The sequence below is a fragment of the Mycteria americana genome, chromosome 14 (assembly GCF_035582795.1).
Source record: "Mycteria americana isolate JAX WOST 10 ecotype Jacksonville Zoo and Gardens chromosome 14, USCA_MyAme_1.0, whole genome shotgun sequence".
In the NCBI taxonomy this organism is placed as follows: Eukaryota; Metazoa; Chordata; class Aves; order Ciconiiformes; family Ciconiidae; genus Mycteria; species Mycteria americana.
This window is the reverse complement of record NC_134378.1, coordinates 18,584,079-18,600,638: the sequence shown is the minus strand read 5'-3', so window position 1 is coordinate 18,600,638 and position 16,560 is coordinate 18,584,079. Positions and strand designations below refer to the sequence as shown.

The following is a 16,560-nucleotide window of genomic DNA, read 5'->3' as shown; positions in this document are numbered from 1 at the left end:
TCTAATCCACAAGGCCCTCTGCTTCTGGGAAAGCATTGCTGTTTTGCAGTCTTTATATGACTTTTCCCTGTGCAGTTCTCTCTGCAGGAACCTCACTGGGGTAGAGTTGACTTATGCTATGACTGCTTGTGTGCAGAACAGGCAGGATCCGTATTTTTGCCACTCCTCTCTCCCTTCATCCCTCCAACACTTTACTTTCTATGTCGCAGCTTCTTTTAGGAGTAGTACAGGAATGAACTTGCTTCTTAGCTCCCAGTAAGCACCCAGTAGCTCCTGGGGGAACCTGTTTTTTAAATTGTCTTGTCTGGCAGGACTGCTGACAGCAGTAGTGCTGTCATCAGTCTGAAGGCTTTACGTGGGACTCTGCCTTTATCCCCAAAATTCAATCAGAAGGTCAGGACTAGAGCAGACCCAGTGTCAAACAAATCAAATGTTAATTAGGCTGTGTGTAAATGTGGTTCTTTCTGACCGAGCACCTACTGTGTCCTGGACCCAAGAAATGACATGGCTGAACAGCTAGCTGTGTCCCCAATATCCCTCTTACTCCTGCTGCAATATGTGTAAAATGAAGGTGCTACACCACCCCAGCAGATACCGATAGTCATGTTTAATACTTCTGCTCAGCATGGTGGATGCTTCTGCACAGGCTTATGGAGCAGAGGTAACAGGACTTGGGAATTCCAGGAGAGAGAATGCTCTGAGGGTTTCCGAAAACTGCGGTGATGCTTCCCATCCTCTCAATTCCACCTTTTACTTCATCTTTTCATTCTACCCTGTGGGTGGAGCTTAAGAGCTTGCAGGGCAGGGAGTTTGGGTCATTGCCTTTGCACTTAAGAGTCAGGATTTTAAATTATGATGTGCTTTAAAATAATTAAAACGTAAAAATGTTTTGTTTGGGGTTTTTTTTATTCCTGAGGATTGGTTTCTGCATTTTTTTCCTAAAAAGAAAGGAGAGAGAACATACACTGACAATTTGATCTCCCTATTCTAGATGATTTAAGGAAAAAAAATAGCAACTAGATCTCTGTATTTATGGACGTTTTAGCTTTTGTGGGATATATTTGTAAATTAATGGTGTTGGGTTAATTGCTAGATGTAGGTGATGAGTTCAATAGCAGATGTTCAGGAAGAAGGATGTGTCAAATATCTCATGATAAACTTCTCAGGCTGTAAGGGATAGCATATGAGGAACTAACAGTGAATACCCGTTCCTGCCAATCTGGCTGAGATACAGAACTTAGAATCAGCATATCCAAAGGATGTTTAGACTCTAAATAACTGTTCTGTTTGGAAAATCTGGGGACAGATATCCTGATGGAGAACCTGAAGAAGTTAAACTTTCCTGCATACCTGTGGGAGATTAAGTTAACGTGTACATGGCTTTTTCTACTGCTTTGAAAGTCCTTTTTTGTCTGTTTTATGCTAGAACTACTCCTGCCATTCAGATGAAATGGCACATTGATTTAATAACATCATTTGGGATAGCATGTTCCCTGCTGGCCAGAGCTCCGGAATGTTAGAATCACAAGGTCTAGATTCAGTCAAGCTTGCTAGAATAAGGTGGGAAAGGGCAGCTGATTCATAGCATCTTCAGGACTCATTTGAGGCATGGAAAAAATTGCATGATAACTCATCAGAGAGAGAAAACTCATCAGAGAGAGAAGGCACAAGCCCCTGGGTGGGCATAATTAGAAAGTGCAATTTTTTCTTGAGCCGTGATAGCTTTGGGAGTCTTCTAGTGCTAGGAGTCTTCAAGTCACCTTGCATATGATTTAGCCACTGAATCTCTGTTCCTTTAGCTTCTACTTGAACAGCTAGATCAAGAATTGTGTGACAAGCAGAGGGCCATCTGTGTACTAGCCTTGACTCAGGTCTCTGTGACGGGAAGGCTCATGGGCCAGCCCAGCATGCTACAAAGAGGTGAGAAAAGACACTGTTCACCCTTTGGCACCTCATTCCACAAGTGACCAAAGCAGGAATGCTAAATGTATATGCCCAGCTGTGCATTAAAGACATGGCCCTGCCCTTTGGTTGAAGAGAGGATCTTCTTGGAGTCCTATCAGGAACCATGCAGCTTGACCAATTTTGAGGGTTTACTGAGGCCTCTCTGCTGTAGCTGAGGGTTCTTTTAGCACCTGTGCATCAGCGTGTTTGAGCAACAGTCCTGGATCTAACCTGCTTTCTCTAGCCTGGAGCATTCCTGCTGAGATCTATGTGCACCTACCTTCATGGTGCTGTCATGCACTCCCAGCCATGTGTGCAGGGGTAGCTGTAGATGTGTCATTTAAGAATGGAAATGTACCTCCTTCAGTGCAGTTTCAGAGCTCCAGCATAGAAGTTTGCATTTAAAAACAGTGTAGTGTTGGGTATAAATGTCATTGCTGCAGGTGCCTGACTGGGGTTACCAAACAATAAGCAGTGAGGAGCTCTGCTTAAGTCTCTTTGCCTTCCTGCCATTAACTGACCAAACAGAGGGGGCTTTTGCACTCCGAACTGCTGTTGAGTGCTTGGTGTTGCCTGGGAAACGTAGAAGGAAAATGAAAGGTTCCTATTGTTTGTGGGTTTATCTTGCTTTTGTGACGGCTTCTGGTGAGAGCCTAAACTTTGCAAGGGAAGGAGCACAGTTGTGTATGTTCCCCACTCCCCACACCTCCTGTGCCAGCATTGCTGTTCTTGGTCCAAGATCTGCTTGCTCCACTTTTGTTCACCCACATGCACTGTGTCTGTCTGCTCTGCATCACTCCTTCAGCACTGGCAGGAGCATCATGACGGAGGATGGGGAAATACTGCAATTTGTTTGTACTCTCAGTGACCTGAGACCAGTTCTCCATCACAAATTTCAAGGCTCTGATTAAAGGAGATGCAGAGGTGAGGCATAGAGATGACCAAATGGGGAAGCAGTGTTGGTATTCTGGGGAGATGGACAAAGATTGACTTTAAAGCAGTGAGGTGCAGCCATCCTGTTGGCCAGAACTGTCTTTCTCAGCTCTCTTCCCCTAGCCATTGCACCTCTGAGCCTTCCAGAAGCACTTCCATTCCCTACATTTGGAAAAGCAACAAGTTAGGGATAGAATGTCTTATCACTTTTTGACCTTCCCTGCTGCTTGTTCCACTCTTGCTTTTACTGTCACTGACTACTGTGTCTGCAAGGCTCCTCTGTACTCACCTGTACTCATAGCTGAGGCTTCACCAGGCCTCAGCTATGTTGGCTCTGAGGCTCACCTGGTGAGGACTTCTAGTGGAGGGTGTCATATGGTGCAGGGCAGAGCACTCTGTTCTTGGCTGCTTTAGTACTTGCTCTCAGCAAGAAATGTTTTAGAAACAAAGTGGAAGCACTGGCTGTATGGAGAGACACAGGATAGCCTGTTTGAATCCACCATGAAACTGATAGGGATGTTCTTCCATTTGAAGGGCCTGATGCTCTCCTGAGTGCCCCCTTCCTGGGACTCTGACTCCCTGAGAGCATGAGAAGTCTTGGTACTCCAGCTCTGCCCTGAAGTTCTCGGAGCAAATCTTGATTGCTTGCAGTTAGGTGTACGTGATTTTGCAGGCTTAGCTAGTGCAAGCACCGAGTTTAGTGTAGGAGATCAGTGAGCAAAAGGCTTTGGCAGGGGTCCATGCAGGAACTGGCAGGAAGGAAGGGGTAAAAGCTTTGTGATTCTTTGGGAAAATGGCAGTGTTCCTCTCTCGGCAACTCCACTGGGACATGGTGTGGTGCTCCTTTCTGTCCACGTATTTCCTGGCTCCCCTCCCGAGAAGCCTCAGGCATTGAGGGGATGGGTCCTAGCTGAGGGGTTGCTACCTACCTCCTAGGGTCAATTCCTGGAATAGGTCTATAAAGGAAGTTGGTGGGCCTCATCCTCACTTTTGCTGAAATTGTAGTACTGCCTTCAAGCTGAGTCACCCTGCACCTGGATGTGGTCTCACTCAGGAGCAGGACTAGGGTGCTGGGTGGCTTCTAGGGAATATGGCAGAGTTGTGGGCAAGCTCAGGAGGGATGGGTGGGACTGTATGCTGGTGCAGGGTAGTGTAGCAGAGTGTTAAAGAAGTAACACAGCTTGTCTGTTGAACGCTGTCCGTCTCACTTGAATGGGCACTAACATTTAATGAAAGGAAGAAAGAACCCTTGCCCACCTTCTTTCATAGAATGAAAAAACCCCACTGTGCACTGAAAATGCCAGAAACAGAACAAGAGGCAAGGATGAAGGACTTAAAGGAGGAGACAGGAGTGCTGCAGCAATGGCACAAAGAAAATGAGAAGGCACGATCTTGTAGTGATAGCAGTGAAGTGCAGACTCTTGGCATGAAGAGGTAGAGTTGGAGTCTACTGAAGAGACAGGATGGAAGTACGGCAGGGATAGTAGTGGGAGCTGGGAGTACCAGTAGGATCCTGTTTGCCTCTGGAAATAACCCTGAGTGGCTGTGCAGTTCTTTGGCCTTGTACGGACATAGTCAAGGCCTCTTGTCGTTGCTGAAGATGTTTCAGACTTGGGTTGATGCAGTGGGCTTGGGACTGGAAACACTGGATGAAACTAGCCCTGTGTGCAGGCACAGGGCTGTGAGGTCTCCTGCCTTTAAGAGGTCCCTTTGTCTGTGCCACAGTGTGGTCTCTGCGGTCTTCTGAGAGGAGTGATGAAGCTCATTGGTCATGCAGACTGTTTTCTGACGAGCCCCGAGTCAGGGGCTGCTTTAGGGGATGGGAGAAGTAGTTTTCTGTACAGTCAATCATTGTGTCGCACAGTTCGGTTCTGCCCCCCTTCCTCAAAGGAAGAGTGTGAAAGCTGAACATGCTGGAACCACTCCTGAGCACTGCAGCGCTGGGGAGACCTGCATGTGCATGCAGCAGCACAGACACACGAGCCCCTTTGCCGGGGAGAGCACACACACAGATGTTCATACTGTGCAGGCCTTCCCCCGTCTGTGCCAGCCCACGCACACACTGACACACAGCCGTACACAGGAAACAGAGGGCTGTGATTGAATATTGATGGTGTTAGAACTAATTAACCAGCGGAAGCAAAGCTGAATGAATCTCAGAGGTGCTGCACTCCTTCCGCAAATGCTGTTCTTGCCTGTAAGACCAGGTGTTTACAGTGTGCTGATTTTGCCCCCCTACCCATTCCCCTCGGAGACCTCTTTATTTGAAGAACAGATGCTTGGCTTCCTGCTGAAATTTCAATACAGTAAACATCCTGAGGGCAAGGAGAAAGTGTCCCTGCAAACCCCTCTGCACTCCTCCGGTCCTCTGCCCAGCAAACAAGGTACTGTCAGCAAGCTTACTGGGGGAAAGCCAGCTGGCTCCAAAACACACAGGAGTAGTAAGGCAGATCAGCAACACAGGGCCTGGTGCCCATCAGTAGGGCTGCCTCAAGCTGTGCTTCATTTCTTACTTCAGTTGAATATCTCTCTAGTTTTTATTACGTGGTTTGTGGTTGGTGCCTAGTGAGGTGGGGAGAGGGGAGCTCGGGGTGCAGATGTCTGGAAAGCTGGCTTGGTTACCACCCAGCCTGGGGCTGTAAAGGGCCCACATTCATCTGTGATCTTTGCCATGGCAAATAATTGCGTCTAAGTCTATACCCCTGCTTCTGCACTGAGGCTCTTTTTTTTCATCATTGGGGTATGGGTATGCAGGTTTTGATGTTCATAGCCTTGGGTCTCTGCAGTCCAAGGAAGTTGAAAGAACCTCTGCTCCTAGTCTGCACCCTGTACTTGGAAATGGCTCATTTTTCTGGAATCATGCTAACCTGAGAGGTTCTGTGTCCTGCAGTTGCTTGGGGAGTCATATTTTGTGGGGTGAACTGTTTGTCTTGCTTTGCATTAGGAAAGGTGATGCAGCCAAAACTGGGCTGTGTCTGGGACTTAAGAGAGTGGTGGTGTTTGTGATGGTATTTCCTGCTGAGGGACCAGCTGTGCTGAGTGCATTTAAGCCTCCTGTGAGGAGTGTGCTCTTCCAACAGGACAGGTAGCTGTGCCACTCGCCTCCCGTCTCCCAAATGGTGGTCTTGCTGCCAGGAGCCAGGACGTCTGAATGCCTGGCTGGGCCTTTGTTGCCAGCCTGGCCTCCCAGGGGAGCAGTCTGTACCTGCCTTTCCTCTGGACCTTGCCAGGAGCAGAGGCTGCTGCCAGCTTCTGGCTGCTTGCCCAGTGAAAAGTAGCAGAATTGACCATGCAATTGTTAATGAAAATCACAAGCAGGAAGATGCAGCCAAGCCCTACTGTAATTGTACCAATTGGAACCATCGACATGAACGTGCTAAGAGCCACTCTCCTGGTCTCAGCCTAGTAATTCTTCTAACTTCATGTTTCAGCACCTCCTCCACTACCCTGTACAAGGCAGACCCACCTGCCATGTAGACATAATTCACTGTATAAAGCAAGCTGGAAGGTGTTACGTACCTCATCCTGTGGAGCTGCTGCTTTGTTTCTAGATGTTGAAGGTCTTCAGTGGAACTCCCCAGGGAGAATGAGCGGAGCTGGTGCCAGGTATTGGATGGAGACTGTGTGCTGCACACCACTTTGCTTTCTACCTTGAATTCTCCCTCTGTCAGAAGATGAGATGGATCAGCCTTGGCCAAGCAGGAACTTCCTGGACTCTGAAAATTTGGGAGTGGGGAAGCAAGTGTTTAGCTGTCCTGAATGGCAGGGTCTGGGGGGGGGGCCAGCAAAGTGTGTGTTAGGAAGGAACTGTGTAGCTGATGCAGGCAGCTGACATTTTGCTTCATCCTGCCCTGTGAGTTTGGAGCTAAGAGACTCCTTCTCCTCCTATATTGAGTTAGAGATCACAGGATAATTCAGGTGGGAAGGCACCTCAGCAGTTCTCTACGCAGGCAGGGTCAACTATGAGATCGGACCTGGTTGCTCAAGGCTTCACCCAGGCAGGTCTTGAAAACCTCCAAGGTGGGAGACTGCGTAGCCCCTCTGGACCCCTGCTTCAATGCTTGACTGTCCTCATGAGGAAGAGGTTTTTCCTTATCTAGTCTGAACATGTCTTTATAGTTATGCCCATTGTCTCTCATCCTCCCACTGAGCAGCACTGATAAGAGCCTGGCTCTGTCTTAGATAACTTCCTTGTAGGTACTGACAGATTGTTATGAGGTCCCCCTGAAACCATCTCTTCTCCAAGCTGAACAAGCCTCCCTCCTTCTGCCTTTCCTTACAGGAGAAGTGCTTCAAGCCCTGAGTACCTTGGTGGTCCTTTACTGAACTCCCACTAATTTGTCCATGTTTTTCTTTTATTGGGGTGGAAACTGCATGCAGTATTACTTCATGGGGACTAACAAGTACTGATATAAAGGGATAGTCACTTCCCTTGATATACTGGCTGTGTTCCTCTAATACAGTGTAGGATGCTGCTAGCTGCCTTTACTGCCAGTGCACACATGTTCAATGTGCTGTCTACCACGATGCCCATGTTCTTTTCAGATTAAGAGTGGGAGAGCCAAGGGTGATCCTGGAGGCACTTGGGCAGAGCCCTAGGATGCCCCAATCTGTTTCAGTCTACTGCCTTGGCACGGACACTGCAGGGGTGTTTCTCCCCAGAGGGAGGAATGCAGCCTGCTCGTGAATCTTCAATGATACTATCCAAGCCCCAGGTGCTGGAGTTTGGTATCCACAGAGAGTCTTAGCTTTGAGGTAGGTCAGGAATGAAGATCCTGGGCTCTAGAAACCAGGTTGTGGGGAAAAACAGGGACTGGAGATCCCAATGGTCTTATCCCCAATAAGCCCCCTAGGGAGGAAAGAAAACAGGCATGGTTTTAGAAACTTCATGCAGTTTTGGATGATTTGACTTGCAATTTTTGGTAAGTTAGGGCTGGCAATGTTGGAGCCAGGACTGAAACAGGAGGGCTTGCCTGCAAGACCATACAGCGCACTGCTCTGTCACTGTGTTAGCAGAGCTGATGGTTGGTTGTCCAGACTGTGAGACAGGTGCAGGCTGGTCTTGTTAGTAAGCTCTGCAGGCAGGGACTACTCCCAAGTTTGGGGTTATGTACAGCAGGTCCTAAACCTCTTCTTGGCCTCTGCGTATCCTGTGGAGACAGATACTGCTCCTGCCCAGCACTCTGTCTGCCAGAGTAATTTCCTGTGGGAGAATGAATCCTGCAAACCCAACATAGCTTCTGCCCTGGGACACAGGTCTTTGGCTTCCTTCTGACGCTGCTAAAGTTCTCCCCACATGCCCTGTCTCTCCCTGGACAGTTTCCCTTAACCTGCCAGTGGTTCCCTCAGGGGTCACAGCATCTGACCCCACATCTGCAGGGTGGGGTTGGATTCCCCTTGTAGCTCTGATACTCCTGTACATCTGTTCTCTTTAATTCATTCAGCAGACTCACTCTTCCAGTCATACTTGGATCAGAGGCTGCAGCTGCACTCCCCAGCCGGCAGTGCGGCCAGGGGAGCCAGGTATGCACTGGCAGTCCAACGGACTTTGGTATGGGCAGTAAGGACAGTGCAATGAGAAAAGAGCACATGTGGGGAGAGGGCTTGGGGGAATATTCTTGATACTTCTCCTTGCACCAGCTTCACAGGGAAGGGAGGCATTGCTACAGCCAGGGGTGACCCTGGGCAAGCCAGCAGCCATCCCATGTAGGAGTGCTGCCTGTTGTGGGTTTGGGCAGAGGCAGGCCCAAACTGGGAAGCACTGACATTCCTAGGTCTGTCCCCAGGTGCCAGGTGAGACCAGTGGCTGCTTGTAGACCTGGGGTGCCTGGGGTTGTTCCTGCTGCAGTCCAGTAACATGGAGACATCATGCAGAGAAGCTCCCTGTTTCTTGCAGGTGTCAAGGATGCCTCCTTATGCAGTACTGTCTGTAGCTTGTGGCTGCAGTTTCATAGATTTTTAAGGCCTGAAGTGACCATTCATTTATCTAGGGCCCCTGTGTAACTCCAAGTAAGAAATACCATTATTCTGTTTTGCCTGTAATGAACCCAGTGTCTCTGAGCTGATGCATCTTCTATGACAGGGTGGAGGAGGCAGAGCAGATGGCAGTTCTCAGGTAGCATGGCCCAGTGCCGTGTTTCCTCTTTACACTTTGCTTGACTACAGGCTCCAGCCTCCTTTATTAACAAAGTTAAAGAGCTCTTTCACAGCAAGTATTTTTTCTCTGTGAAGTGCTTGTAATCAAATCACCTCTCAGGCTCCCTTTTTGGTGAGATAACAGACTGAACTTTTTCATTCTGTCCCTGGCAAGTGTTTTCTCCAGCCTCCAAATCACATTTGTAATTATTCTGCACATCCTCCATTTTTTCAAAATCCTTTTAGACATGTGTGCACCATATCTGGCTCACAGCACCATGCAGGGAGGAACCTTGCCAGCCTGCTCCCACTCATTGCTGCCCATCCATGTCTCTGAGCTTGGTACCAGCACATCCCCTACTGAGGGTGTACAGGAGGTAAATGGTGTAGTTTTGCTCTGTGTAGAGCAAAAAGGACTCTGATGTGGTCCCGTGAAAGACCAATTTCCCCTCTACTTGATGCTGGCCTGGATAGGTCAACCCTCTTGTCATTACCCACTGAGGTTCTCCTAAGGCACTGTCCTTCCACGTCAGCAGTTACTGGAGGATAAAAGACCAAGGAGCAGCAGATTTTTGCTGGGAATTGCACCTACCGTTGTCCTCTCCCCATCATCATGACGCTACCCCTGGGATCAGCCATCTTCCTCACTGCCACATCACCCCCAGAAAGGCAAACAAAGGGGGGCTTTGAGCAGAGAAGAGGGGGGGAAAGGCAGCTGGCCAAGATGGGTGGAGAAACTGGGCACAGAAAACAAGGAATGTGGGTGGTTAGAGATCACAAACACAGAATGGTTGAGGTTGGAAGGGACCTGTGGAGGTTATGTTGTCCAACCCCTTGCTCAAGCAGGGCCACCTAGAGCTGTTTGCCCAGGACTGTGTCCATATCTCCAAGGATGGAGACTCTCTGGGCAACCTGTGCCAGTGCTCAGTCACCCTCACAGTGAAAAAGTGTTTCCTGGTGTCCAGAGGGAACCTCCTGTGTTTCGGTTTGTTTCCATTGCCTCTGGTCCTGTCGCTGAGCACCACTGAAAAGAGGCTGGCTTTGTCCTCTTTACACCTTCCCTTCAGGTGTTTATATACATGGATAAGATTGTCCCCAAGTCTTCTCCAAGCTGAACAGTCCCAGCTCTGTCAGCCTTTCCTTGTATGTGAGGTGCTCCAGTCCCTTCATCATCTTTGTGGCCTTTTGCTGGACTCTCTCCAGTATGTCCATGTCTCTCTTGTACTCAGGAGCCCAGCAGGGTGAGGTGTGGCCTCACCAGTGCTGAATAAAGGGGAAGGATCACCTCCCTCGACCTGCTGGCAATACTTTACCTCATGCACCCCAAGATATCCTTAGCCTTCTTTGCAGCAAGGGCACATTGCTAACTCATGTGAAGATGCAGGCGGTATGCAGCTAGAGGGCATGAGTGCAAGAACTTGCCCTGTCTAGCACTGCAAGAGGGTTTGCTGGGGCACAGAGCTGTCCTACAAGACCCACGCTACCGTAAGTAGCCCTACCATCTCATCTTGTGCTTTCCAGCGTCGCAGAGCTGGGTAATTGCTTTATCTATCGGAGCTCCTTGCGTTAACAGGCAGTAATTGGCACCTGTGTTAAAGAGCCTGGTTTCAATTACTGCTGAATGCAGCTCAAACTCCAGAGCTGGGAGATTACATGGGGGAGGAGCGGTAATGCTCATGTTTACTCTGTCTTTCCACCAGGTGTTCCTCTTCCCCCAGGGATGAAGCTTTTTTGCATTTCTTGCTTGTGCCTTGAATCTGCAAAACCACCAGCAAAGGGCTGCATGAGAAGCATAATGGTGTGCCTCTCAGGGGCACAGAGAACAGGCATAGCTGGCACAGCGCTCAACTGTTCTTCCTCACATGGATGTTTTTTACAGAAGCCTCTCCTACAAATCCTACACTGAATGGTGGGGTAGCAAGGTGTGGGAGGGATTGGTCTTTGTAGATAGTGGTGTTCCCCCAGCCCCATGCAACAACAATCCTGGGAGCTTTCTCAGACTCTCCCCTCAGCTATATGTCTCTCTTTGGTTTCCACTGCATCAGCACTGCCGTGTGCACTGGGCCCAGCCCCCTTCTGCTGCCATTCATCATTTCTGATCCAATAAATTACAGCACCGTTAAAATGCACAGGGAATTGTTTTCTGTGTTTTAGAGCCATGAGCCCTTAAATTTCCATTTGTTTAGTGGGTGATGAATGAATGGACAGCTGTGGTTGGAGCCATGCCGAGAGGTGGGAGAGCTCTTAGTGCTCCCTCCTGCAGGCCTTGCACCAGGGGCCTTATCAGTTTGCGAGGCAACAGCTGTCTGGGGCTCCCCTTCCCAACAAAACTCCCTGGTTCAGTTCATAACAGGGGTCAAGGGAGGGGTTTGGAGGGGCTAAGTCAGAATGTTCGGGCTTTATTCCTGCACTGTGGGGAGAGTTTTATGTCTGATGTCTGGGAGCGGGGAGGGAGCTGCTGTGGGGGATGCCAGGGCAATCAGTTGTGCTACAGAAGTAGGGCTGGGAGTTGTGGGCTGTTCAGCTGCCTGAAGGACTGATTCAGATAGTGGGTAGGAGTCCTAACATCAGGAAATGGGGATAAATGGAGATCCTCAGCACAGAGTGAGGGCAGTGGAATGAGGAAGAGGGCTGGGATGGGTGGCGGAAGCACAGAGGGCTGGCTACAGGCATATGGGGAAAGACTGTGCTGGCATCCAAGGAATGCTGTAACTTAGTGGCTTCCCAGTGGCGGGAGAAGTCCTGCTTGATGTTGAAAGTTACATGGCTCTTGTAAGATAGCCATTGCTAACAGCGAGGTCCAGGATGGCTGGGAACAGGCACCAACCATCCCTGGGGAGGCTTGCCCTGAGCAACCCAGCATGCAGCAATGGGGGAAGACACAACATGTTCAAGATGGCAGCTGTTGCCCAGTGCTGAGAATGGCCCTCCTGAAGATAGTGAGGTTATTTACCACTGATCTGTATGTGCTTCTGTGCCAGTCAGTCCCTCTTCAGCCAATGCACTCTTTGCTGCATCTGTGCTGCTTTTGCCTTTCTTCTCCCCGGTAACTTGGAGGCAAAGGCTGCACCTCCACCACAATGCTTAAACTGGAGATGTGGGGCAGGTGGTGGGCATGTGGGGGGCATGGCCATCACTGCATGGTTTACTTCCTTCTTTCTCTATGTGCCTGTGTTCTTGTAAATGTAGTTTTAAATCAGTCTTGCAGCACTTTGGACCTGTCTAATGGTTTTAACAGTGGATGTAGGCTTCGCTGCATGGCTTTTGTCCCACGGTTGAGTCTCAGAGTCCTGCCTTGAGCAATAATAAATTCCTGGTCTAAGCTGGCCCTGCCTGCACTGCTGATGCATTTCAGTTTTTCCCCTCTTCCCTGTCTCTTCGGGCTGCAGGCCACTGGGAAAAGCCTGTGAGAGGCCCCCAGCTCTGTTCTCCTGCTCTGGAGCACAGTGCAGCAGCCATTCCGCTGCCCTGTACCTCCAGCACTTGCATAAGTGGCAGGAGTAGGCGCAGAAGGAGTTAAACAGTGCTGGAAAAATTGGTATTTAATCCATTGCTGTCCCTTCTAGCAAACCTAGATGGTAAAATGCCTCCCTGTTGGAAATAGCGCCTCTCGGAAATGGAAATACAGGATGGCTGGGGATTAGGGTGCCTATCGCTCGAAATGGGTTTCTTATCGTCTCTCTGAGCTGAATTGGTGGGACAGCCTCTGAAAATTGAATTGCCTTCCCTGTTTCTGCCTCTGCCATTGCATTCCTCCTGTGCTCTAGCTTCGCACCTGTCTTCCCAGCCTCTGGCTTCCCATGTCCATGTCCTCAGCAAAGCAAGGCCTGCCTCTGAAAGGGTGCGTGTGTGTGGAGAGGGACTGTCCCAGCTGGAAGGTGGGCAGGACTGGCTACATCTGGGAAGATTCATCCTTTGGATTCTCAAGGCGAGGAGGATGTAGTCCTTCTTTCCAAGCTTCCCTCTGATCTTGCAAGGACAGTGGTGGCCTGGCAGAGCCCGGTTTAGGGCAGCATGAGTGAAGGTGTGAAATGATCAGAAGATATCAGGCACAACTGGAAATGAGAGCTGGTGATGAGAAGTTAGGGATGGGGGGATGCAGAGGGGAAGATGAGAGTAGCTGGAACAGATCAAGGAGAGACCAGGTTGAACACATCAGAGCAGGAATGAGAATGACTCTCTGTGAGACTAGGAGCAGCCTGAACCCTGGGTCTTTGCTGTGCCAGGTGGATGCATCTCTCTCCCGTCAGCGCTCAGGCTCTGTCCTGGGATGGCCAAGGTGGCTCTTTTAGTTCCTCCTCAATGTCTCTGCTCGTGGTTGGAAACATCCCACACCACAAGCACCAGCCAGCCTGTACCCAGCTCTGTGTTGGCCCCAGGTGTCCCCACTGAGCCTGGCCTGTTCACCGCTCCCCAGGCCCAGAGCAGGTTAGGCTGAATGCAGACTGAACACTTTCTGACTCTGCAGACTGCAGACCACAGCCAGGGGTGTGGGTGTGCTAGCTGTGGGGGTACAGGCATTGTGCCAGGGATTTCTTTTAAGGTTTTTGTTTCCAGGTTTTGGTTTGGGGATAATTCTGTTTTACTGAGCTGTATTTTACCATAGGTTGCCACTGCCTGATTTCATCCTTGTCTCTGTCACGGTATGGTTTTTCAGAGGAATTTCCCATCTCTGTTAGAGTTATGTGTGAGCCATAAGCACAAGAGCTGCTGAGTGTACACCTGTCAATGGCTTTTCAGTGCACCAACCTGCAGTCATGGTGCTGCTCCAAATCATGGTTGCTGCCTTTGATTCTTCGTCTGCCAGAACACACTGAGTTTGAAAATAAAAAATGTTTAGGACTAACTGGGGAGGTTTTTGCTTCTCCTACACAGCTACCATCCATGGTTAATGGAATCTGAAGCAGAACTCTCTTTCAGAATAGTCCCTCTGCACTGAGCCGGAACACATAAAGTAATTGCTGGCCATGAGGGCAAAGCCCAAGCCAAGGACCTGGTTCCTCTTGCAAGAGCAGGCTGTGCTCAGGTTGCAGAGGCTTGCTGTCTGCACTGTGAAAGAGTAGAAGTCCTCCCTTCTTACTAGGGTGCTGTTCTCGCCTTCTGCTGAAGACGAGAACCTGATTCAAATTGCTGACTAATAATGGGAAAAAGGTTACTTTAATCACACAAGTGCTTCCTTACATGCTGAGGGGCAACTGCAGCCAGGTCTAGCCACTTCAAAGGGATGGGGAGCCTTTATCTCTGCAGCAAAGGAAATTATGGACAAAGGCATTATGTTATTTGAGGACCCTGTTAAAGAGCTAATTCCTGGAGCGGGATGCAGGTTTGCTCATTGATCCAAGCAGCATCCACGCTTGCATGGGAGGACACACCAGTTTGTTATGCGTGACGCAGGCTCAACCTGAAGTGGTGGCCTGGAAAGCAGGGACAGGGAGGGGGGCAGACTACTGGCAGCCACAGAGCAATCCTTAATGCAGTTTCAGAAAGTTTGCTTGTTTCCAGCCCCATATGCTTCTGCACAGCCTCAGACCTGCTCCGTGGCCCTGTGCCTGGGGAATGGTGCCATAGAGTTATCCCAGGAATATTTTGCAACGGCATTGTTTCCCCAGCTCTTGGTCCAGGGCCCAGTTTCTTAGTGTCCAGGTCCACCTGCACTCTGGCACAGGAGCGGTCTTGGTGGGGGCCAGCACAGAGCTGCCCCTGTGTCACCTGTGGATATGAAGGGTCACCCAGCTGGGCACAGCTGTGCCTGGCCTGGACGTGTATTTTGCCCTATGGGGCCATCATAGCCCCCCGGGTGTGGTCGTGTGTTTCACAGTTTATCCAAAGCAACTTCTCTTTCATTTTGGGCTAAAACTGATAAATCAAGGTGACTTTGGGGAGAGAAATAATTCCTTTCACAGGATTTGCATAATCCTGGCTGGTGATATGATAATGGTATTTGTTAAAGACAGAACACAATGAATTAATACTGTTAAGTTGCTGCTGCAAAATGCAAAGCAGGTAATTTACTGTGGGTGCAAGGAAGAGTGTGAGTACGGCAGGCATGGCTGTGGTAGCATCAGGCACAGACGACTTGTTGCCACAGGCACAGCCAGGGTGTAGCACAGAGTCAGCAACAGTTACCCCTTGCACTCTGCTTGGCCGTGACTAGAGGCTGTGCTGAGCTTGTCCAGGGGAGGATTACCTGTTTCAGTCCCTTTCCCCGCTGTCTCTGTGGGGTTGGGACCGGCTTGTCCCCCAGGTCATTCCAGAGAGACAGCCACGCAGGGCCAGTCCCTGCTGGAGGAGGGACAAGGGAGCTGAGGGTGACATGCATCATGCTGGTGCTGAAGGGACCTCTGGGCACAGAGATGTCCTGGGGGGTTGCAGTGGTGAGGAGATGGGCCCTGGCACTGTGCTTCATGCCACCGTGGCCACCCCCAGCAGCCAAGAGACTTTGATGCCATTCAGCCCCTAAGAGGTTTTTCTCCACCTGCGAAGAGTGCAGGCCCTGTGGTAGGTAAGCCAGCCTGGAGACCTCCTGGCTCTAGCCCGAGTCCTCAGCTTTCACCTTGCACAGCTGGGCTCAGCTGAGGGAATGGTGCTGCAGGATGAGCAAGGAGGAAGAGTTGGTATGAATTAGAGGTGGAGAGAGAGGCTTGGGAAAGGCACGCTGGTGCCTCACTCGTTCCCCGGGCTGGTGCTGCAGTTCCAAAGCCATCCCTGCCAGCCAGACCCCACTGGAATCCTAATGCACTGTTTATCTCTGCAGCTCCACAGCTCTATCAGAGGGAGATGCTGTGCGGGAGCCAGAGCAGGATTTCAAGCTAATTGGATTCTGTGTCTCCGTGGTTTCCCATGTAGGCAGGCGACAGGGATTAGTGGAGTGTTTCTGAGGAATAGAGGAGAGCAAGGATGACCTGCATAGGGATTTCCTCCTGCATAGCCCCTGCTGCTAGCTTCAGCAAAGGACTTTTCTAGACAGGCTGTTGAGGTTGAAGGGCCCAAAGCAGTGTGTCCCCACTCTGTGGCAGCATTGCTGTCCTAATCGCTTGTGCTCTTCCTAAATCTTTGAGCCAGGTGCAGCCCCCTTCCCAGGGAAGGAAACAGCTCAAACACCTCCTGAGCCTGAGCAAGCCTGAGAATGGTCTGGTCTCTCCTGCTAATTCCACGTGGGGGGAACCAGACGGGGAAATCAAAGAACTGGTGGCTCCTGCACGCAACCAGCCAGCTGCCTGAGTTTGTTCCCCTTTCCCTCCCCACTTCCCTTCCCAGGCCTAGCTGCTGGCTGGGAGCAGCACACATTTGAACCTTTTCCCTTCCCCCAAGTTCCTAGCCTTGTTTTAGAGCCTGTCAGGGCGGGAGCAGGATTCACCTCATTAACACAGATTTATTCCTGTATAAACATTTCATTCCTTTAATTGCAAGCAGTCATACTGCAGGCAGCAGTGGTAATGGCTCCATTTGCACTGCGTGTTGAGACAGTGCGCCAGGTGTGTGAGCCTGCAGCACAGCATGCATGGCACGCGGCTGAGTGCACACAGTTATGACATGCCATGGTGTCTA

At 50.1% G+C, this 16,560-nt stretch overlaps 1 protein-coding gene across 10 annotated transcripts in view; it reads left to right on the top strand.

Annotated features, from left to right (window-relative positions):
* The window catches only part of SLC35H1 (solute carrier family 35 member H1), a 38,370-nt gene that overhangs the window by 6,793 nt on the left and 15,017 nt on the right, over positions 1-16,560 (top strand). For 2 of the 10 annotated variants that reach the window (XR_012777886.1, XR_012777878.1), the window contains exons 10-11: positions 10,242-10,497; positions 10,713-11,141. The exons of 6 other annotated variants lie outside the window; for them this stretch is intronic. The gene's annotated coding sequence lies outside the window, so the exon portion shown is untranslated. Of the gene's footprint in view, positions 1-10,241; positions 10,498-10,712; positions 11,142-16,560 lie in introns of those variants that run through there. 2 more of the 10 variants (XR_012777880.1, XR_012777879.1) reach the window with 1 other exon arrangement.